Source organism: Heterocephalus glaber, unplaced genomic scaffold (assembly GCF_053883595.1).
Source record: "Heterocephalus glaber isolate CG9 unplaced genomic scaffold, H.glaber_assembly_v1.0 deba00000621, whole genome shotgun sequence".
NCBI classification, from domain to species: domain Eukaryota; kingdom Metazoa; phylum Chordata; class Mammalia; order Rodentia; family Bathyergidae; genus Heterocephalus; species Heterocephalus glaber.
Window position 1 is genome coordinate 12,224,625 of NW_028258153.1, and position 25,477 is coordinate 12,250,101.

Consider the following 25,477-nt stretch of genomic DNA (forward strand, 5'->3'; position numbering starts at 1 on the left):
AGGCATGAATGGAAGAATGAACCAATTACCTTTTCTACACTTTATCTTAGTGTTCTAGCAATAACATTACTAAATATGAGGGAAAACAAAAGGAGAATGGGGCCAGGGATTTAGCTCAGTGGTTTTGCTGCTTGCTGCGCAAGCGCAAGGACCTGAGTTCGAACCCCGGTACCAAAAAAAAAAAAAAAAAACCAAGAGGAGAATGGCTATGACTTTGCTCACTTATCTGCCTTCAGAAGCATTTTCTTGTTGTTATTTTTCTAATAAGATTCTGAAATGTAGATTTCTTTTTCCAAGTGAAAATAATTTACTGAAGATAATAAAACACTACAGCTTTATTTTTATACTTTATCCTCATGAAACAGTATGCTACAGCTTTATCCTTGCAAAACAGTGAAAGTTGCACATGTTCAGATCTTCTGTCATGCCAATTCTATGATATTTTAACCTATGAAAAAATTAACTTCAATGCCAGTCATTACCAATTATTATATTGAAGCTGTAGCCTCACAAAACTATTATGAATAAAATACTTTTCAAATGCATTTGTCTTGTAGGTTGGCCCTTGCCTTTTGCAAACTATTCATGCTGCTCTGGGCTCAAATTTGTGCTCCTATGATTGGGCTCTATTCTCACAACCAGGAAACACTGTGCCCAGCAGGTTCCTAGCCTGTCTGATCCTGTCCCATGCTTGGTAACCAAGTTCTGCTTTACTGATTGTGGTCTATTTAACTCCATGCTTCCTGGTTCTTGACCTGGGCTGCAAACTGGTTTTTGAAATATTCCTAATAAGCTTTTCTCTAGGAACTGAACTTCCTGTAATAAGAGGATCCTTGATGGTAAGATTTTAATTTCCTTATGAATGCAAAAATGAAACTATTGACAAGATTTACACTATGAATTCTTCCTATGGCTATAGATATATACATATGGGTATAACATGCAGTTTCTTACATTTTTTATAATAAGCTCTTGCCTTTACCACGTGAAATTCATATGCATACAGAGTGAATTAGATTGGCATTGGTAATCTCTGAGAATTATTTACTGTGTTGTGCTGATTTCTTAAAGAGATAGCAGGAAGAGTTTAAGCAGGAATGTGAGAGAAAGAGTTTATATTACTCTGTATGGAGCCATCTAAAATAATGTGATAATTTGATGTGACAACTGCTTTTAATAAATTTAATGATATTTTGCTGTCTCAATAAAAACAGGACCAAAAAGCAAGAGGGAAAGGACGCACAGGAAGAGAAGGAAAAGGAGGAAGGAAGAATTTCTTTCATGTAAGACCCATTAACCAAATATGCCAGGTAATCTGGAAACTTCTTTAGAGAATTTAGTCTTCTCCCTGTAGAAATGGTTTAATTCTAAGAGGTATTACCCAATTAAAAATTATCTTGTATTTTTGCATAGATTATAAATGGGTTTAAATTATGGGAAAATGATTATATTCCTGAGAACTGTTAATATGATAAAGGAATGAAATTACATCAGGTCTTAGGTTTAAGTTTATTTTTTTTACATTTCCAAAACAGTTTTATTCATTGTGATAAATTTAAAGGAATAGAGTAGGCATTGTTTTGTTTTATCAGGTCTGCCTGCCAGTAAGTTATAGGACCTTAAGGAACTATCTGTACTCATATTTCTACTTAAAGAAAACAAGAATCCTATAACTTATTTTACAAAATCTTAGGGTACTTTTCAAAGCACCACATTTATGCTAATTTATGGAGATTAATGGCAATGAGATCAGAAAAGTTGCTGATTTAAAGAAAAAAATTAATATTTTACTGGTGTCTACTGGCAAGATATGCATGTAACAAAAGCCATCTTTGTACATAGTACCATTGATGCCCATATTTAGGAATCCTCAGAAGGGAAGCCAACATTTGACTCAGCAGAATGATTGATCCCTGCTGCTGGATCCTCCCATTTGGAATAATATTCCAGATAGTTTGTACTACCACTCCCTATGCTGAATAAATACATAAATTCTGCCATAATCATGTGTCAATCTTTCCTTAACATGAAATTCCCAGAAATATAAGACAGAAGACTTTGATTGTTATTTTAGAGGACACAGAGATTAGTCTTTATGGCTTAATTCTTGGAAACCAAACTTGTGCTTAAAATTTCACAAGCAGAACGCACAATGCTCCCTATAATGGACAGGTGATGTTTTAAAAGAAAAATTCGCTATAGAAATACTCATTTAAATAGGTACAAGTGTTACTTGTTTCAGGCTTCAAGCATCTACTTGTAAGGACTAACTTAAGCCTCCACATGGGGAGGAAGTCCTGGCATGGTAGGGGTTAAGGAAAGTTATCTGTCTAGTGCTGCTCATGCCTCTTCTATTAAGACTAACTCATTTGTAAAATATAAAAGGATTAAAGGTCAATCAAAATATTTTGCTACTGAATATGTATTGTGTGTGTGTGTGTGTGCACGTACGTGTTTGTGTGTATAAAACCTAAAATGGTGATGGTAACATTTGCCTCTGACACAGCAGATATTTTGCATCAATAAACCATTTCATCTCTATTTGGTGAGTTATATTTATATTTTCTCTCCTCAGTCTTGGAATAATTCCTCATATTTAACATCCAGTTAAGAGAAGCCTACCTAGACTCTTAGGGATATAATATCAACTTCCTGATTCCTCTGGAATGCAGTGACCCTTGTTTTAATGGACTGAAATATGCACTACATGAATTTTCATGTCACTACTGTCTTTCACAGTATTTTTGGATTCCCTGCTGAAAAAAAAATCATGCTTCTAGAACAGAGCTTCAGCAATTATGTGGCTGGATTAATCTGTCATCAGCACATTGACACTCTTTGCAGTGAAAAATTCAGAGACTCAACTTTCTTGGCTTCTGAACAACCTCTTGGCTAAGAAAAGAAAGACAGGGAAGGTTAGGCCCCTAGGTCACACATTTATGACAAAAGATACAAGTTTATCAGATAAACTAAAATCAGAGAAAGTTAAAATTATTTTGAAAGAAATACATCTTGGGAAGTTTCTGTAAGAATAACACAGAGCTCTGTCATCAACAAGGTGTAAGTCATTCATAATTAGGATTCTGTGAGAGATGACTCATGTCTCTTGGATAAATGAACATAAAAGCAATTAGTACAGTGTGAATTACTTGGTTTCTAAAGCACCTGACAGTTATGACACCAAATCTAGATTTTTATCTGCCCAATACTGGTTCAATATAGTCAACATTAATTTAACTTTTTTTTTTACTTCAAGTTAGTGAGAAACTTTTTAAAAAACTTAAAAAAATTTGATGTTATACTTCCTGTTTAAGGAAAGAGGACATGACAAAAAGATGTGATTCCAATATGAAGCCACCAAATTGAATGTGTCATCCCAGTGAGCATGTCCAATATAATGCAAAACTTCAAATCTCATGATGGACAGCCAGGCACCTGCTCAGCATGCACTGTACACATGATAAACCAAGAGAGCTAGTAAATATAATTGCTCTGAATTCTGTAGAGGACACTTCACGTATTCAAGACTGTCCCATTTCCTTGCTCAGGTGAAATTTATAACCTAAAATGTACACATTTACATAGGCCTAGAGAACTGAAGACCATGAATAGATTAAGAAATTAATCATATCCCAGTGATTTATTCATTGGATTTATCTGAGAGTTTACATAATAGCATGGGTGACAGCTAAAAGCAAAGTCATAGGAATATGCCTGAGCAGGATCCAAATACTGAACCTGGACATTTCTGGTTGGATGACTGTGTGCAATTTAATACTCTCTCCATGCCTCAGTTTCCTACTTCATAGGGATTTTAAAGATTAAATATCATCCTTGTAGGGATTAAATGTCACAATGCTTAATATATTATAAACTTCCTGGACCAGGGATTTAGCTCAGTGGTTTCACAGCCTGCTGCACAAGCGCAAGGACCCGAGTTCGATCCCTGGTACCAAACAAAAAAACCCCAAAAATTAAAAAAAAAAAATATATATATATATCATAAACTTCTTGAAAGTGGCCTTCATATTTCTCTTATTTAATATTGAAACTCCCAGCATACTCTCTGGCATATCATAGGACTCAGTAAATGTTAGGTGAAAAATTATGCAAAATGCTTATCATAGCCCATGATATATGGTACTAAAATATGTTGGTAGTGAAAATTATCACATTTAGGATCCTCTAGAATTCCCTTAATAATTCCTTAAATCATTTAGAATGCCATAACTTTCAAACTCCCATAAGACCCTCCATAATGTGACTTGTTACTATATAATTTTATCCTGAGTTAATGTTCTACTCTTTTTTTATACCTCTAACACATTGCTCTCCTTTAGTTTACAAACTAAATTATTTCCAACCCCACGACCTTTGCACATGCATCTTCTATTATGTTCTTATCTTTTCCTGTTCTGTGGCAATTCTCCTCCTCATCTTCTAGCTCTTTGATTAAGAGTTCTGTCAGGTCCAGAACCACATGATTTGTTGTGAAATCTCAGAAGCAGTAGCAATGAAGGGCAACAAACCTATATATTTCTACACTAGCCTACTTCATGGTATACTTTCACAGATGGCTATGCTTAACTTCCTAAAAAACCAGCTGGTTAACTTATGCTAGGAATGGTTAATGACTTTTTCTGAGCCTTCTCAGAACTTTACTTCCTCAGGTCTATTTACTGTTGCATAGATATAATTCCTGTAATAAATTACTTGTTCTATAATATCAGTTATTCTTGCTTTGCTGATTAGACAAGTTGCTAACGTTTTTGATAATGGAACTTTTAAGGTCTCAGAGTAACAGAATTATGAAGACGAGTGTGTCTGGAGTTAGTTTTTATTGGGTTTGAGGCCTCGATGTGGTAATGGAAACGCCTGTAACCCACAGACGAAACAGTTACTTGAAAGATCACTTCTGGGTGCCTGTAATCAAGTGACTATGGGTGGGAAGGCTTTGGGATGATCATGAGACATTTCATAAAACATGTCAGTGAAAATGAGGTGCATAACTGCTTGATTTTAAGTGTATTGAAAACTTGGAAAAAGAAAATAATGTGGTGGAGGTTTTTAATTCCCAGTTAAGTATACTGAATCAAAGTGGGAAGAAGAAATGTTAGATCAAGATGAATTTGTTAAGGGTACACTGTGCAGCAGAGATTCTAGGTTCATGGTGTCCCCTTGAACAGCAAAGAAAAGCTCTAATAGGTTGGTTAGTTGGTTGTTTGGTTAACTAAAGCCTAGGCCCCAAAGTAACCTACAACAATGATGCTATAATTCTACAGCTTTCTTGGTATACTAAAAAGAAAGGTACCAAGGACTTAGAGAGATTAAAATGCTAGAGTGGATTTATGATGTAAGATCTTTTCATTCACCTCTTAAACTTGAGAAGATCCAAAGAATACTCCCTTTACCAAGGCTATGCAAGGATGGAAGAAATATATTTATGACGACCTCTGAAGAGCCCTATGGGGGAAATTTGATGGGCTAGTGCATTTTTTTGTATATGTTTATGTCCCCCAAAGGTTCATATGTTGGAAACTTGTTCCAACACATGATGGTAGCAATAAGAGGTTGTGGAACCTTTAAGAAATGGGGCCTCATGGGAGGCTGCAAGCCTGGTATCACCTTTTAGATTGGTTTCCTGTCTCCTCATGTGATCTCTCCCTCTTGCCTATGTTCCTACCATGACACTGTCTACTACCAACTCCCACTAGAGCTGGCACTATGGTGTTTGGACTTTCAGCTTCCAAAATTGTGAGCTAAATAAACTTCTATTCTTTATAAAGTTTCCAACCTTTGTTATTTCATTATAGGAAAGGAAAATTGACTAATGTAGCCAGGAATGATAGAAGAACTCTTTCCATAAGACTGAAATTTACTGGAATTCAGTGGTGATAATGGGAATTATCAGTTGCCAATGCCAAGTAACAGCACGTAATCATCCAAGACAATGTAGATAATGATGATCATAACTGGCAGCAGATCCACAATCAGAATAACTTCACCAGCAGAGACATTGACACTGGGTAGGTGATAATGATGTTCCTACAAATGAAATCAACTGACACACTATAAAGTCTTATTTAAGTGGAAAACTCTGGATTTTATAAATAAGGTTCTGACTTGAGTCATCACAATAGAAAGTTGTGACCAATCCCTCAACTAATTCTCATGTGAGACAGTTAACAGATTTAGAATACTTTGAATTAAGGGAGGTCAGATTCCCTTGAGAAAGGACGCTGTTATGTAACTAGAAATTTATAGGGCATTTGGGCCGGGGATTTAGCTCAGTGGTTCTGCCGCCTGCCTCGCAAGCACAAGGACCCAAGTTCAATCCCCGGTGCCAAAAAAAAAAAAAAAGAAAGAAATTTATAGGGCATTCTTGGGAAAATAATCAAGTTTTTAAAGGATTATTGCGCACCAAATAGTCAGGTATTTTCAGGATTATTGGCCACTGACTCCAAAAAGACATGAATTTCTGGAGATGCCATCAGCAGTATGGTCCAATACTCAGAATAGGGTCTTATTAATATCAGGTGAGAGGTGGAGTACTACCTGGGCCCTGAGTGTCCCCAAACATTCCCTATAATTTCCTGACCACCCCCATTTCAAAATTATATAGTTGGAATGGATAAAATTAAAAATTTTAATAATCTTTATTATCGGGAGCAATTCTATGTAATTGTGGGGAAAAATCATTTCACAATTAAATCATGATTAGGGCCTAGTTTTCCTGCCTATAGGTCAGCTACAGTATGTTGAGACATAACTCCATCTTCACCTCTGGTCATAGCTAGACCTTAATGATCCAGTGATGCTGTGATGCTCCAGGACAAGATTACACCAGCTGAACACATCCTGGGAGGAACAAAATCTTCATCTGCATAGTTCCTCATTGTTTTAGGATTTTCATGTTGCTGCCCCCTGAGTGACCTTTTACATTTATTACTCTCCATGTACTGAACTCTCTGCCCTGAGTCATCAGTTACATTTGTTTCTCCTGATGTATCGAATAAAGGTGTGGCAAGCTCTGGGGCTTTCATCTTTGCTGCCCAGAGTAGCACTGATCAGGCCCAAAGCTCAGCTTCTTCTCTGTCTTATTTCTTCTATTTTTCCTGTCTAATAAGTTAATTCACCTTGTGCTGCCGTGGCTTACAGGAGACTAGGATTTACTGCACAGGTTCTAGTAACGTCCCCTTTCCCGGTTCCCTACACTTTATATTGGCTATTATGATACAAAAATGCCATGATATCTGGAAGCCACTAGACCTAGCTTTGCATACAAAGATATTAAACCAAAAATAATCTTGCATTTCTGGGCGGAATTGTAGAGATTAGTGACACCACCAAGTGTCTGAAAGATGCAGAAGTCATGATTCCTGCCATAGTCCTATTTAACTTATTTTGTAACCTGTCCAAATAGAAAGATTCTTGAGGAATAATAGTGGATTACAATAAATTTAATCACCTGTTAGCTCTAATTGTTGCTGCTGAACAAAATGTGATTTTTTGTTGCTGAAGTAAATGAATATAACCCCTGGTTCTTAGGCATAGGGATATTGACTAGGCAAATATTTCATCCTCTGAAGATACATTCTACTATCATGGAAGCTGTTTGTATTCATCAGTCAGGGCCAAATGATACTGTCATTATCCATCTGTTTTAGTTACTTTTTCTTTTTGGTGCTGAGAGAAAATACCCAACATCCAAAGTTAAAGGGAGGAAAGGTTTACTTAGCTCACAGTTTGTAGAAGTTCCAATTCAGAGTTGTTTGGCTCCAAATCAGGGTGGCATGGCAGAGGGGCATCACAGAGTAGAAACAGTCCATGGCAAAGCAGAGAAGGCAGAAGGAAGCAAGCAGCAAGCAAGTGACAAGAGACAAAACAGGGATCCTCTGTCCTTTAGATCTTATCCATGATACCCACCCTTATGGTGGGTAGCACTCACCCTTAATCCTAGCATCCTTAACAATACACATCCCAGATCCAGCCACTTCTGAAAAGCCCCACCCAAGACTGCATTGAGGCTTTGGGGAAACATCTAGACACAAGCCATAACACTATTTTAGGGCTATATCAACTCCATAATTCTTATTTATAATTTCATTTTCAGGGGATTACCATTTACTTCTAGGAGACATCATATTAGCCTGTTATATTGATGCTATGATCCTGTTTGGACCTGGAGAGCATGAAATAAGAGCTACTTAAAACTTTTTGGTAAAACATGGATATGCCAGAAGATAGGAAATCTCACAAAATTCAGAGCTCTACTATATGTATTGAAAAATTTTCTAGAGATTTTTGGAGAGAAGCTTAGTATATGGTTGATTTATGGGTGATGGTTGCATTATGTTAGTCAGAAGCGTAATTTTTCTATTAAGTGCACATTTGATTATCTCTGGCCAATGTGTTAAGCAGCTCTGTAGAAACAGAAGTTAACTTGTGGCAGACTGATGATGATGCAGAGGTTTTGTGCCTTTAGCAAAGCAAATGAATGCTATTTATTGCAAAACCAATGAATTTTGTACAGTTAGAAAGTATAAATCTCAATTCAGCATGCAGGTTATAAGAGGGTAGGGTACTTTGATTAACAGTGTCATCAAACTATCAAATGAAGAATAGAAAATTATCCTAAAGGAAATCAGGATGTTTTACTTGAATATATGGATTGAATGTTAGATAGGCAAAGCAACCGAGTAAAAATAAGAAATAGCCACTACCAAGCCTAAAATGTAAAATGCATAGAAAACATTTCTATGGTGCAAAGCAATGTAAATAGAATTAAAAACACAATTGACAAGTTTGGAGAAAATATTCAACAAACATCATATGTGTACAAACATATCTATAAGTTACAAAGAGATCTTTCAAGTTAATAAGAAAAAAGTCCTGTACAACAATAAAAAATGCAAAAGTGGGCAACATACATGGAGAGAGAAAAATACTGCTAATAAAAGTCATGTGTGAGACACTTAATTTCACTACTAAACATATGTATGTAAACTAAATGACAATAAAAATATTATTCTTGCCATCAAATTATAAATTTGGAAATTATAAAAATGGAAAATGATTGCAGTCACATGCCAGGTTGCTTGTAGGGCAAGACATTTTGGAGGAAATGTAATCCCTAAAAAGCTATTTGTACAGATACTGCCCTGCAATATCTACAGTACAGATACTGTACAGGACAGTACAGATACTGAGCTGTGATATCTATTTTGTGGTAGTCATACTTATATGTATACACAAAAATATACAGATATTTGTTATGACATTATACTATCAAGAAATTATAAAGTACTAAAAGTACACTGATGGGAATGGTTAATAAAAATTATGATATATAAATATTGTAAAATATTCAGTTTTTGTTACAATATGGACTATCTGTATAAATTACCATGTAAGTATGTTCATGTATACTGTTGAGTGAAAATAGGTAAATTGCTAACATATATGGGATCATCCCTATTGGTAAAAACTAACACATAAAACAAACTTTACTAACCACTATAACAGTATTAACACTGTTTACCTCTGACAAAGGAAATGGATTGAGGGGAAAGAGGAACTAATGTTTTTCCTACATCTTTTTCCATTATTTGAATTTATTTCAAAAAATTAAGTATATAATCTACGCCTTTTATAACATAAGAACTTAAAAAGGAGAAAGTAGAACTTCCAGTTCTCTGCTCAACTTACAGGCAATGAAAATTCTCCAGTTATGTTCATAATGCTTAATGTGATTATTTCTGTGTGTTTCAGTTTTGGGGAAAGAAAAGAGCAGAAAAATCTTAGGAGTTGTTTTTTACTAAAGTGTTAGTTATGGAGCTCTTTTAAAATCTGAGGTTGGGAGATATTTTCCCCCAGTTTGCCTTTATTTTTAGGTTGAAAAAAGCTGAGTAACTTCAGGAATGTGATTTAAGTATAAAAAGCCTATGTTAATAAAGTGCCATTTTTTCAGCAAAAGTTTGTTGAAGTCAAATGTTTTATTTTCAAAAATGACTTCATTAAGATGACAGTCAGGGTGATATAAGGAAAAGAATATTGGAAAGAAAGACCTGAGCCCTACTCCTGGCACTGTGTCTCGTTAGTATGTGACCTTGTAAGACATGCTTAGCCTCAGAGCTCTGGCTTTTCATCAGTACAATGACATTAATAACTGCCCTCCCTTGCTCATAGCACTGTCCTTTGAGCTTAGTGAACTTTCACATGAGAAGGCACTTCATAAACTGCATCCAAAAGGACAGGTCTCCCTTTCTAGCCACTCTCTCACTTTGTGCTTTCCTTTCTTATGGTTTAAACAAATGCAGAAATAATGAATTTGGAAGTATTTGATTAATGTTTAATGTCTACTTCCATCTCCGGATAATAGACTCCATGACAGCGGAGGTTATGGATACCTTTTATTTTTTTATTAGTTTTCTACTACTAAGCACTATCTGTTTAATGTTGTTGAGTGTGTACTTCAAGAAATGAATGAATGAAATCCAGTTAGTTTTACTTGTTGTAGTCTCCTGTGCTTTTCTGTTACTGCATAGTTTAAATGAAATAGGTGAAGGAATTTAAGAATTCAGAAGTCACCACATTCCCCAGATGTAGTGCAGCGATTTCTTGGTCAGTAGAGAATCCCTTATTCTCCTGCACTAGAAGCACAGGAATTCCATTTCAGCAGAGAGACCAAATTTGCCGCACCTCTGCTGGGCAATCCAACACTCACAGGATTAGCTTGGTGCTGTAGCCTAATGGGTTTCTAGAGCGACAGGACCATCCCTTTCAGAAATTCTTATTTGAGGTCAGCCAGAGAGTTTAGAAAAGCTCTTGACTTTAAAGTGACAGAATAGGCAAGAAAGTCTTTTAAAACCTGGACTTCATCTTTCTTCTACTACAACAACAACAAACATTTAAATACCAATAGGATAATGGAACAGTTTATAATAACACATCAAACCAAACCAAAACCAAAAAGGCTTTTCTTGTCTTTGCTTTAAACTGATGAAATGGTTTGTAGAGAAATGATCTATGCTCTATTCATGATTGCACTTAGCCTGTTGAGAAAGTAGCTGTTCTTTAGATAACTTGTTTGGAAGTTTCTTGTCTAACTGAATTTTCCAAAATGCTGTTATTACATTGCTTTGACTTTTCAAGCATCTTTGTATTTCACATTAAAGATAAATGGAAAATTCTAAAATTAAATAATAAAATGTTTTGAAAAAAACAGAGTTCTATCTCTAAGTGGTAAAAATCTTAAAAACACTGGATTTTCTTTTTCCGAATAAATAAGAAATAATGACTTTTTGAGTCCTAAGAGGTAGTGAAAACATCTTTGGAAATATTACAAGCTTTAAAAATACCTCAAAATACACCTACTTCTCTTTCAAAAAAATAAACAAACCTGAATTTAAAAAATTGGATGTTCTAAAAATCTGTCAATAGGAAAAAAGCTAATTTTGAAAAGGTTTGTTAGAATTAAATGTAAATGACAGAGAAATATGAGAGAATGTAACTGCCTTCTTCCTCCTCTTCCATCTTTGGCTGTAGAATTCAGGCAGATTTAATCAGCCCTATTTGTGGTTTTTATTCATTCTGTCACCAGATGGTGCTGCTCTGTGAGATGGTTCTGTGTGCAGCAATCAAGGACTTGTGGTCTCAAGAACTCACAGTCAAGAACATAACAGCTACTAAGTAGAAGGTGGGTTTTATTTCCCATCAGCCTATCTATATTTATGCCCCTCTTTGTAGTGTACTGTGTTTTTTTCTCAATCCTCTAACATAGTTTCCTTTATTGTTTTTTTAATGTATTATTAAACATTACACTGTGATTTCAAAGAGTAGCTTAACTAGTTTTAAAAAGACACTAGTTTTTTGTAAATTGTAATATGTCTCCTTTAAGTTTTGCACCCTGCTGAGAAAGGATTTAGTAGGCAGTGCCAAACTGAAACAGATGCTGTCGTGGATGTGTCATAGAAATTCTGATACTGTCTATTTTTGCAGTCATTAAGGACAAATATGGAAAAAAGAAATTTGCATAAGATGATGCCTTCTTGGATTTTGGTAGGGGCATCAAAACTTGTGTAAAGGAGTCATTATACTGGTAAATTTTGCTGACATCATAGAATATAGACCACACTCATGAAGAGAAATGGGCTCTAAGTCAATTAAACAAAGTAAAACAAAAGTTATTTTGTTTATAACTTATTCATAAAATTAATTCCAGAGAATATTTTAAATCAAAAAAGTATTAGATTTTGATGTAGGTCTTCTTTAAGGTACATTTTAAAAGACACTGTACAAAATGATACTTTGGTCTTTGAACAATTGTAATCTCATATTCTGATTCTCCTATAAGTAGTAACTACAGATTCCAGGTGTTTTAGGTCAGTTCTTATTTCAGATACTATACATGTACATTTATAACCTATAATCCACTGTTCTCATTTGTTTTCATGCCAAAGGCCTTTGACAGCCCTTTCTCTTTCCTCCTTCAGACCTTTTTTCGTTCTCCCTTTTCTCACCAAGCATTCTGTGCTCATGCTAAAGTACAGCTCTTGCAGTCCATAACTGATTTTTTGCCCATGTAGTTTTCCTTTCCCTCATTTTGCATTGTCATAAAGAATTCTAAAAAAAAAAAAAAAAAAAAAGGTTGTAGTAAGATCTGAGGTTGTGTTAGAACTTCCCATTCTTAATGTGAGTTAATATGCAGAAATGGCTGGTAAAGTGATCATTAATCCTTCAGTGTGTTTGATGACCCAGAGTCATTTCCTGTCACTCTTCTACTTGCCCTCAGTTGGACTCTCAGTCCTATCTAGTCCCCTTCTGACATCCTGCCTCTGTGGCTACATTTTGATATAATTTTTGTTTGCAGTAATCCAAATTGTAATGAATTCTGAATTTGCAAAAAAAAAAAAAAAAGGATATATCAGCTTGGCCTTTTCTTTTACTGAAAACTTGTATCATAATATGTCCAAATATAGAAAATCGATATAATGAAACAAACAGTAACATCTCTTTAATTTTCTTCTTTTGAGGGAGGGTTGTTTCTTGTGAGCAAGTATTATTTGAGAAGGTCACAAAATATTCTAATAAAATTTACATAGCAATGGTTCATGTGGATAAGAACCACCTTTCTTAATATAGATTAATCTACATTATTGGCTACAGAAGGAACCATCAACCTTTGAGTGTACTTTGAAGATGAAGTAGGTGTTGATTATATTATCAGAATTTCATTTAGGTTAAAATGAACAACAAATTTTAGAAATCTCTTTTTGAATACATTATTTGTAGTCATTCTCACTAGAATGCAAGGCCAATAAGGCTTCATGAAGCTGCCTGTAAATAAATTTGAAACAAGAGTGAATATGTGTTTGGTAATATGAAATAATGTACAGAAATCACTCATGTAGAAAATAATTGTAACAAATGATTTAACTTGGCTTAAAGGATTAGGAAGTTTTATAAGCATCAATGACATAAGTAAGCTGTTGTTGATAAAGGCGAAGCAAAAAGATATAGAACACATAGCTGTGCTCCATTATGAATTGCTATCATTCTAATATGTTCCAAGAATAAGATTTTGTGGGGAAGGTTGGGGGTGTCCTTTCAACAGAGGAAAGAATTTTGAGAACATAAGTAATCCTGGGATTCTCAGTGAAAGCTAGTGAGGAGATCACATGAGGTCACAAAATAAATTCAAATAAAATGTCTATTCCTAGATCATCACTTACGATTTGGATAAACAGTGAATAAGGCCATTGCCCTGCAATAAGGACAAATTGAGTTAGTCTAGAATAAATGACAGAGTCTAACCTTAGTTAAATTTCACTAATTTAACTGGACTACTAGGGAAGCAGACGAAGAAGAAGCTGAGGCTGTTGCTAGTTTAGTTTGGCATCCAGTTCCAAGATTTTCGAGCCACTCAGCCATCGGCTGATGAAGATTAAAAGACAAAATAATGCCAGCATTTGGTGAACTAATTTCTATAGGATCCATTTTTTTCCCAAAAAAACATTTGTGCCATAATATTTCATCAAAACCTTTGTGGTTTTGTAAACAAAAGGTGAAGATCATAATTTCCTGGCACAATTGTAGATATGACTGTTGTTTCCTATATATGAAGACTATATGAAGACTCATTAAAAGCAAAATACACCTGCTCAAAGATATCTTAAATATATGTACTGCATATATTTAAAAAATCAAACAACACTATTGGGTGTATAACAAAACAAGGAGAATCCTGACACATCCAATTTTATTCCACTTCTCTCTACTGTAGGACTAATACTGTAATACTTTTAGATACGTATTTTGATATTTAATTTTATACTTCCAAGTAATGTGCTTTATTACTATTTCGGTTCTTTAATTTTAGACACAATCTATGAACTTATAGTGATGAAAGGTGAGAATTTAGCTTTCCATACCCCTGACCTGTCACCTTTTCTTCCTACAACACAGTCACATACTCTTCATTTCTTCCTATTCTCCCAACGGAGATATCTCACCATTTAGAATTAGCCAGTGTTGATGTAATTAATATCATCATTATTCTGTACATATTATTTAGAGATCATCAATATAATTCTAATTGCATTTTATTACAGAATTTTTATTTTTCCTGGACTTTATATTTGCCTTCATTTTTATCCTCTTAGTTTCCTATATAACCAATCATTAAATTATCCCTAACTCTAACAAAGTTAAAATTTCCACCTAATAATTATTTTAATAGATATTGTTTTGTTCTTTGAGTTATGCTTTCTGTAGCTTTGTATTCTCCAGTTTCAATGATTTTTTTCATCTCTGGGCCTTATGCCACTGTTTTCTTCAGGCTTCTCTTAATTAACATCCTCAAGCTCCTCTTCATTTTCTTCTAGATTTTCCTCCTCATTTCAGTGGAAAATGCTATCCAAATACTTTCTGATAAAGATTCACAAGAGAGAGGTGTCTTGAGTCTATATCTTAAAAATAATTCTATTCTCTCATATTAATGAGATTAATGATTAGTAGTTGGGCTGGGTATAGGCTTACACAATAGAAATAATTTTTCTTCAAGACTTTTAAGACAGTTTGCCATTGCCTTCTAGCTTCCAATATTGTAGTTAAGTTTATGTATCACATGTTCTGATTTTTTTTTAACCATCTCTGAAAGATTTTTAGGATTTTTCTTTATCCATGGTGTTCTGACATTTCACAGACTGAATTTTTTTTTAAACAATGTATGGAATCTTAGGTGTTGTTTCAACCTGGTAATTCACATTCTTTAGGTCTGAGAAATTTCCTGTATACAGCTTTAATTTATTTTCTCTTTAAAATCTCTATTTTTAAAAGCTATATTTCCTAGAGGTTTTATTTAATTTTATTATCTGTTTCTCATTATAGTCTGTCTTTTGTTGTTGTTGTCATTGTTGTATCTTGAGATTTCCCTAACATTATTTTCATGAACTGTTAGTTTATACTAGTATAATTTTCATTTTCAATATTTACACATGATATTTGGTTGTTACTTCAAAAAATTATATGACCTTGTTCTCCTTTCTTTGTAAGTTTTCTTTTGCTTTAATGTCCCTGGGTTTTTTTTTTCTTGTTTGTTTTGGACTCTGATTTCCATATGTTGGACCTTCTCAAATGTTTAATGATCTTTAGCTATTTGTGTTATGGTGAACTATAAGAAACTGTAGGCTTTGTATTGGCAATTTCATGGGTTTTAATTAAGAGTGAAGCCTTTAAAGGCTGAAAGACTTTGGGTAGAGTTTGGGGGTTGAGAGTTTGATAATTTAGTATGTAAATTTTTAATTAAATCCATTGGCTCCTAACCTTCACTGTCACTTGTACCTCATTATTTTACTGAATGTTTATTGTTCACATTCTCCAAAAAGCAAACTTCCAATCTGTCCTAAGTAGGCTTTAGTGGCCTAAGGAAATACACATGGAAAGAAAATCTAGAGACAAAACTATTAATTTAAAATTTTCAACCAACCTTATTTCTCACTATATCCTGAAATCTTAAAAATTTCTGGACTGAGACATCCCCAAGTCTTTCCTGTGCTCTGCAGCAAGATCCACCTTACTTTTTATTCCCCTTGCCTGGACCCTCCTTATAATCAGTTATCATTCATTCCACTTTCCAAAATTTTGGCTTTGGTTGCTTTCTTTTCTTTTATTTTACTATTCTTTTGAAACCTTATGACTTTTTATTTTCTGTCTGTTATTCATTATGGAGGAGCAGAGAGTTCAATGTTCAATCAGTGTACTGAGGCCATCCAGTTTCACTATTTGTTATGTAGAAGCACAAACTCACAGAAAAATGCATTGGTTAAGCTCTTTCAAGTTCAGTTGCAGAGCCAGAACTAGACCCTAGGTTCTTGATTTTTTATTATAATTTCTGCTACACTGTTTTCTTTCAAATCATTATTCTTTTCATCCCCCACATGACTGAATTTTTATTCAAAGAACTTATTCCTACCGCTACATCTTTATTTCTATAAAGGGCTTTTCTATTATTATAGCAATACATATGTGTGCCACACTTGTGAATGATGCAGTATGTAAATTTTCACAAGTAATGCATCTACAAATGGGCAGTCATTACATTTTTCATACAATTAGTATTTGTAAGCTAGAAAATTTTTTTTCCAGATTGGAGATTAAACACTTGTAAGAACAGAACACATAACTTTCATGGTTGGTATGTTCTCCTTATCCCTATTCTAGCTCCTTTTCTTTTATTATAATGATGACTTTATACTGCTTATCAAAATAATACAAATTCCATAAAAAAATCAATAAGCACAAAAAAGTATAAAGAGAAATAGTAACAAAACATTTCAAATACCAAAACCACAAATGAAATCAGTGCCACCATTTTGTAACCCTAATTCCAGGTATCCCTTATACATACACCAAGGATGGAGAGGTGTAGAAAAAAATGAGGGTTTGTCAAAATAATTTTATAACAATAGAATATTTCAATAAAACGCACTTGATTTAATTATACTGGAAAGGACTTTAATAGAAATGGGGAAATTAGATAAAAACTGCATTAGTTATTGAACTTCAGATAAACATGGCCTCACCATTTAAGAAAGCATTGGCAAGAAGCCTTTTAACCTCATGCTTCAATTTCACTTAGTATAAATGGACTCCCCATTGTAAAATTTATTTTTCTTCAGAAACTAGCCTTCTGGATGGATAATCATCCAAAGTTGTGGACTCTAAACAACCTCAAACAACTACATTTAAATCCCATCTCTACCACTCGCTAGCTATATAGAATTGGCCCAAAATTTCAGCACTCCTGGCCTCAGTTTCCTCTTCAGCATTTTGGCAAGAATAACACAGGTACATCAAAAGTAAGATTTAAATGCATTCTTAGAACATTTTAGAAAACCAAGTGAGTGCTCTGCAAGTGTTACTTATTATCATTCACACTTCCTCTTCAAACTCCTATTGGTTATATTATTATTGTTCTATGAAGTGGTATAGTATTTATGTCCTATTTTGTAATTTTAATCTTACCCATTGTTTAGTTTAGCAATCTATGGTATAAATTCCATCTGCATAACTAATTCCAAAAGTTTCCAAAAGGTAAATTTCCAATCTTGTCCTGAGTAAGTAGGCTTTAGTGGCCTAGGGAAATACACAAGGAAAGAAAATCTAGAGACATAACTATTAATTAACACAGCTTCTTTATGTCTCAGATGATTTATTTTATATAAGGCTAGTTTCTTTAACCCGTACATGGCTCATAACTCCTCTCCAACCCAGAGTCAAGCCCAATCTTGGTAATTAGTCTGTGGCAACATTTCTAGTTGCATCCATCAGTCTGCTCATCCTCACCCAGTACCATCCATTTCACACACATTCTTCTTTCATAGAAGCCAGGCTCCTTCAAACCTTCATGCCTTGGCTCATGGTATTACCTTTGTTTGGAATACCACTATCTCCAGCCACTTTGGCAAACATCTACTTGACTTGCAACATAAATGTTTCCATTTCAATAAGTGGCATCACAGTCCTTCTAATCACTTAGCATACAAACACAGGAATTCTCTACTCCTCTTCCTACATCCTACCCCAATGTGATTCATCAGTGAGTCCTATCAGCTTACCTACAAGCTATTTTCTAAATTCAACAACTTTTCTTCCTCTCAGTTCTACAATCCTGGTCCAAGTAATCATGGCTTGCTTGGATGGCTCCAAAAATTTTCAAAATTGTTTCTCTTCTAACTTTGCCCCTTTATAGTCTGCTTTACAGAGAACTAGAATAATTCTCTCCTCTAGTGCAAACATATTATTTTGACAAAAATCCTGAAAATTTTTCAGTGTTATTTTTGTTAATCAGTGTAGAAAATATTCTTTAAAGTTATAATGTTTAGTAAGTATGCAGTAAATTTGGAGTAAATTTTAGAGATTGGATTTCTTTGTTTACCAAAAATCTTTGTTTTCTAATTAGGAAATATCACTGTCTTTTTCTGGTATAGAAAAAATTGTTCTCTACATTTACACCCAAAATGTAGCATGTGTTTAAAAAATATATTTCTACTTATTCATGAAGTTTTGGAGAGTTAGTGTTCTATAAATCAATGACTTGGTGTTGAAAATTTACTTCAGTTTCTTAGAAAAATGAGTTATTTTTGCATTATTATGTTTCTGAAAAATCATTGTTTGAGAAATAAGGATCATCTCTTTCTATTAGACCTAAGATTTCTTCTAGAGCAATTTATTCTTGATATTTATAACTTACAAGAAAGGAAAGAAGGGAAAAAAAGAAATGAAATAGGACAAAAGACAGAAAAAAGGAGAGAGGGAGGAGGGAGGGAGGGATGAAGGGAGAGGAAAAGGAAAGAAGCAAAAAAGAAGAAAATATAATGAATGCAAATATTCCTCATCACTGAAACCAAAGTTAATATTCTACTACTAGTAATATTATTTTTCCTAGCATTATTGCCAATAACAAGAATATACATAGCAGCCTTTACTAAAGACTTTCTATGTTCCAGACCCAAGAGAAAACATTTCACAAGCATCATCTCATTTAATATCATGTTACAATCTAATATTTGCATTCAGGTTACCCAGCTAATTAAGTATCATCACCAAAACTTGAACTCAAGTCTCCTAATCAGATACTCTGACACTACCCAATATTCTTTTACAATATCTCTCATCATTAAATAATGATTAAAAATGCAAAAATATCCTTCAAGGTTGAGTTAAGAAACTGGAAATATTTGTGGTTATGGTTCTTATTTCCTCCATTGAAAAACAGGTTGTGTTTCACAGTTTTAAATCACAACAATTCCATTAGCATTCAGCTTTTGCTGTGAGAGGGTTTGGATCTTTGCCATAAAATGCCCTTTAAAGTAAAAATTGACCAAGTTGTAGCCCAGGAGTAATAGTGGAGCACAATTGATCTTCTAAAATGAAATTGCCAGGCTTGAGTGGTCTAACAACAGAAATGTATAATGCTGACTACCCAGATTCCATATTCTTTTTTAATGATAATAAGGTACAATTTTTTTTTTCTTATTCAGAGGTGTTCACAAATAGTCTATCTATTTCTTTCACTTATTTTGGAAGCAGGCAATAATATTATCCCATAAACCACAGCTATAAAAAGAGGCTTTCTTCTCATCTCCTCATTTTCTACTTAATTCAAATTTACAGGAACTTAAGGGTAGTGAATGTCTACCCTGAACTGTAGCTTACAGAATTATACATAGGCACAAAATGAATTACTGATTTCTGTACAGTTAGTTTAGGGGCATTTGCCTTCAGGTATGTCTTGATCCAGATGATCTAACAATGTTGTCAGGAAGCTGCCTTAGTTTTGCTCTCAACTTTGCTTCCTCTGTGCTACCTTAAGTTTCAGGCAGGCAATAATAAAATGGGGCAAAGATGGAACATGTTTTGTATTTATTTTAGTAACATAGCAATAAATGTGCTTTTGTCCCTACACTTTGGTCAGAGCTCTTGGAATGACTACCATTGGCTCCTTTTGGGTCAGGTACCGAACTCTGAGTAAAATTGCCAAGGTTGAATGAAATTGAGTGCTCTGAATGACCACTCAGGTTTGGTAATTTAAATAGAATAGATCAATTGTATTCCACTTATTGCTCTAAGGGTACATCTTGGGCAAATTTCAGTTTCAAATTTGTCTTTTTCTTTTTCCACCACTGGGGATCAAACCTGGAGGCACTCTACCACTAAGCTACATTCTAGCTGTAAGGTCAGACTGAGACACAACTAGAACACTGAGGCAGGCAAAGTCTAAGCAACATGCGATGAGTTTATTGCCATCTGGGTGCAGATGGGCCAAGGGTGAGAAGGCCATTGGCACTGAGAGGAGGGTGCCCGTGGTTAATATAGGGCATTTTATGTAGTTGAGGGGGCACTGGTCAAGAGGGTGGAAAATTTTAGAGTTCCCATGGGTGATGGGTCTGTGGCTGGCTGATAAACAGGGGAATGGTGAGAGCAGCAGGGCAGCTGCTGGCATCTGTCTTGTTATCTCTGTGCTCCTGTGGATGCAGGTAGTGGGTCTGATTGGACGGGGCCTGTCACTAGCCTGTCACTAGCCCATTTTACTTTTTATTTTAAGACAGGGATTCAGTAAGTTACCCAGGCTGACCTCAAATTTAAGATCCTCCTTTCTCAACCTAGCTAGTAGCTGAGGTTACAGGTGTCTACCACTGTACCCAGCTGAAATTCCTCTTAAACCTGAGGACTGCAGTTAGTCCTGCTCAAACACCATGGCTGGGAAAGCAAGGGAGATTTTTTTTTTACAAGAGGAAAATCATAGATATTGGTTAAACAAAACAAAAGAAGTCTATTATACCTGGATTATTTTTAAAGTAACAGAGAAATACAGTGATCTCTCACCAACATCTCATTTTTAGTGATAGTGCAACACTTTACTGTTTGTCCAGTCATTTCTCATGTAAATACCTTGAGACAGAATTAAGAATCACCCTAGAGCTGGCATGGTGGTATTATGCCTGTAATCTCAGCATTCTGGGTGATTGAGGTAGGAGGATAGTCTGAGCCTATCCTGGAGAATGTAGCAACTTAGTGAGACCCTGACTCAAAAATGGGGTGGGATGGCTGGGGATGGAGCTCAATGTGCTGAACAAAATCAGCCTAGAAAATGGGGTGAAGTGGGCTGCAGAGCAGCCATAACATTCTGTAGGAGAAACTTAGGAAACAACCCTGCCACAAAGATCTTCCAACTTCTGTTACAGATGAGTATTGTATGAAAGGGACTCATGTCTGCTTGGTGGGGACTTTATCTTGGATAGAATCAACCTTTTATGCTTCTCTATGTGTTAAAAGAATTTAAAAAAATTAGCAACTCAGCTAAACTCATTCTATGGGAAAAATCCACATTACCCTAGAAAAGTGTAGGTAAGTCTGGGTTGAGGGGACCTCGGAGGAAGTTCTCTCTTCACTGTAGCCACAGAGATCTTGGGAAGGGGGAAGAGAAAGCGGCTCTGTGATGCTGCAGCTCTGCTCAGATTCCCCTTGACTGCCAAGAAGAATCAATCTGCCAACTTCCGTGAAGCTTGAATGCATTTACAAACCTGCAGTGGGTGCCTAGAGAAGCGCTACACTCACAGAAAATGCTCTGTTACCAGCCTTCTATTCTCTCAGCCCCCTTTGGCCCCACGCCAAGCCATTTCAAGTCTTGTAGCAGAGTAATCTGTTTAAGATGCATTTTCTTTTAGTCTTCATTGATGTACTGCAAAAACAAGAAAGCCTGCATTTGGGGCAAGTCTAAGTTTTTCTTTGTCCTTTTTTTATCCTTCATATCCCATCAAATTTATTAATTCTTTCCCACGAATATCCCAAGCATCTCCTCTACATTCCATCCTTATTTCCACGAGCCAAGTCCAGAGTCCTATCACTAGTTCCAGGGACTTGGCAGGAGCATTTTGTTGCTTCTCTCTGCTTCTTGACTCCTCTTTTCCAAGACTTTCCTCCATCGAAGGACTGGAGAGATATTTAACCAGTCTTCACTTCTCTAGTCACATTCTTTATGAGCTGACCCTGACCTTCAAGACAAAACTTAAAATTCTTCCTCTGGTCCTCAAGGATCCCAATGATGTCTCCTGAGAACAGTCTAGCCTCAGTTGTTAGGCTCCACCCTTCTAACAGTTTGGATTAACTTCCAGGCATTAAATTACGCATAGCTCTCCAAACTTTGCTGTTCTCTCTGTCCTCTGAATTTGTAGCCATTTTCCATTCTTTCTAGGACCCTTTCCTCCTGCATTTCTAGAAAATGCACCCATTTATCAGGTTTCAGTTCAAATGTTCTTTTTTTTTCTTCCTGTGATACCTTTTCTGATCGTGAAAGGTTTTAATTCATTTACTCACTCATTTATGCCTTTTTTCAATATTTATCGAGTCTCTAATATGCACCACACCTAGAATAATACCTGGCACATTAGGCACACACTCAGTAAAATACTGCTGCGTGAAAGGAAGTGAAGGAAAATGCAAGAGGCAATTGGAATGAGATAGGAAAATGGGTATCATCCTAATGTCCTAATGGGGGTTACCTGCACCCCAACCCTACCAAGAACCAACCTGTGCCCTCCCTACACATCCCTTTTCACAGGAGCACTGGGAAACCATGCTGCATGGTTATTTTCTTGTATTGCACCCTTCCTTCGGTTTCTCCTCCTGGTTCTGCGTCAAATAGCTGTTCACTCCATTTGATTGGCACTGTTTACTTAACAGAACAGTGAATAGGCTGCCTGTCTAGTGCCCTTATTACACAAGAAAAAATAGGAATAAAATAATTGCAGGAGATATTGAGTTCACAGGTCCAGAGAAATTTTGAGAGTCATTTTTCTCTTCCATTTAAGGGAAAATAATACTTAAGCCATTTTTTTTGCATTAATACTTTGCCTTCCTATGGCCATTAAGCAGATAAACAGGTTTCCATGAAGTGACTATTTTCCTGATTAATTGGATATGTGAAGAGATGAATAGGTTGATGGACAATGGAAATCTTGAAAAATATTATATATTCCTGTTTTCAAAACATCCCTCTTGTGTGGTTTGCCTTTTTTATTTTGAAGGACTATCATGAGCTACTGAATCATATATGGAAATTTGCATGATGGTTTCATTTATTTCACAGCCATGATCATGCAATTTTATTCTGCAGCAACATCAAGATGTTTCCAAAACATGATTATTATGACCTCTTTTGAAGTTTTAACTGTGGAAAAATTTGAAAAATTCCTGCAATATATGATGTTATTTATGTAACAACCTAAGATGCTCTTATGGCACTGTTGACAATTAAAGTATTAAATTTATAAAAGAACAAAGTATTATTTACCATCACATATTTTGCTTTTCACTTTTGTTCACATTTTCTTTGGGATTTAATATTTACAATCCCTCAGTCCATGATTATGTAGTTGTCACTACATAATAAACACTGTGTAGTCACTTAAGGTAGGGAAAGCATAAATAATTACTGGCTGATCTCCACAGGCTCAGCATAATGCAAGTAATGTAGCACAGATCATCTAATCTAACCCTTATAGTAGGTGGCATTTCTCTATTCTGCACAACAGATAGTATTGTCTCTTTTCTAAAAATGAAGAAACTGGGCTCAAAGAGAGTTTTTGATAAATAAACCTTATTTCTTACTCTAAAAGGACTACTAGTTATATTACCACAAATGGAAACTTTGGGGGATTCTGGGAGACTGGTGAAGCCCTTACCACTCCTAACATTGATGACCATGGACAGAAGAGGACTTCAGAGTCCAAGAAAGCTAGTCCTATTAGCGTTGTAACAAGAAGTAATACTGTGTTTTCACTCCTAGGGCCTGGGTGTCATTTGGAGACTGATATGGGAGTTTATTAGATTCCATGGAGAAGCTGGGCTGCAGAGATCTGAACAACTCTAAAAGAAGAATGAGATCAACCTGTTTGAGTGAATCTGGTCTCCTGGGCCCTTGAACTGAAAAGGAGATGAATAAGCGACTAAGTTCAGAATCCTCCTGGGGCTGGGAGGGCTTCAGGGAACTGGGGAGCTGGTTGTCTCCATACTGGTATTTTAATAGCAGACAGGGAGCCATTTTGCTTACACTGTGGGCCTGTGGGGGTTGGAGACAATTGTGCTCTAGGCAATTCATGGACTGCTGCTACTTAGTCTACTCCAAAGCCCCAAAGAGCAGATAGATGAAAATAACAAAACACCTATGGGGACCCAGCTTCCAGAACAGGAGGAACAAGAGAAAACACAGGACAGGAGTCCTAATAAAATCTAATGGAATACAGACTAGGCAAGTCAAATAGCAACTAAACCAATAATAAAATACACAATAGCATCTGAAGAGACAATACTATGTAAAAACTTCCTACCTTAAAAAAATTTCAAACTAAAAATCAGTGAATGAAATGAACAGTGCTGATGAGCCAGGTATTTAGCTCAGTGGTGCCACTGCCTGCCTTGCAAGCACAAGGTCCTGAGTTTGATCCCCAGTACCAAAAAAAAAAAAAAAAAAAAAGAACAGTGCTGAGATTCAAATTTGTGCCTCAAAGACCAAGGGAAAAATAATATAATATAAAGCATAAAGCATAAAATGTAAGAGATTAAAATCATAAAGAAAAAGATTTATGGGGAATAAATTGACCTATGAATAATGGACACTATAGTAGGAGAAAAAGAAACAAATGGATGAAAAGGAATTATTAAAAATAATAGAACGACTCTCTGAGTTGAACATGGGCTGCTAATTGAAAAGGCCAGTTGAGGATTCATAAAAAAGACTCATGCATATCCTGGCAGCCTGGACTCCAAGAAAACAGAAGGAAACCATATGTGACTCCAGAAAGGTGTAGTAAGTTACTTACAAATAACAAAGGGATAAGACTATCATTGGACTTATTAAATGCAACCCCGAAAGATAGAAATTATAGAATATGAACAAAATAGAATATAGAATAGAATATAGAATTATAGAATAGAGCAAAAGAGATTAACACAATAATTCTACACCTGATTTAGCTAACTTTCAGCTTTCAGGATGAAAGAGAAACATTTGTTGACACACAAATATTCACAGAATATACCATCTTTGAGGTAAGTTTTTGAGAAATAAATAGACCCAAAAGGCCAAACCAACTAAAGCAGAGAACTTAAGAAAGAACAAGAAAAAGAGGAAGAAATAAGCCAAATAACAGTAAAAAAAAAAAAAGGAAACTAAAAGAAAATTATTCATATAAGGTGAAATTAATTTTTAAAAAATTAGTAGAAAGGATCAATATATACAAAACTAGGGGCCTGGGATTTAGCTCAGTGGTTTCGCCGCCTGCTGCGCAAGCAAAAGGACCCGAGTTCAATCCCCGGTACCAAACAAACAAACAAACAAACACAAAACAAAACTATTTTGCTTCAGTACTATAAAATCATTTGAGGGTTGATTCAAGGTAAAAAGCAAAACCAG

The 25,477-nt window shown here is 35.3% G+C and overlaps 1 long non-coding RNA gene across 1 annotated transcript; it reads left to right on the forward strand.

The window, feature by feature from the left end:
- Positions 1–631: 631 nt before the first annotated feature.
- Positions 632–24,517, forward strand: LOC101725157 (uncharacterized). The gene is made up of 4 exons (XR_205518.3): positions 632–839; positions 1,215–1,310; positions 11,603–11,698; positions 23,852–24,517. It is a non-coding gene; the product is annotated as an uncharacterized LOC101725157 (long non-coding RNA).
- Positions 24,518–25,477: the final 960 nt, after the last annotated feature.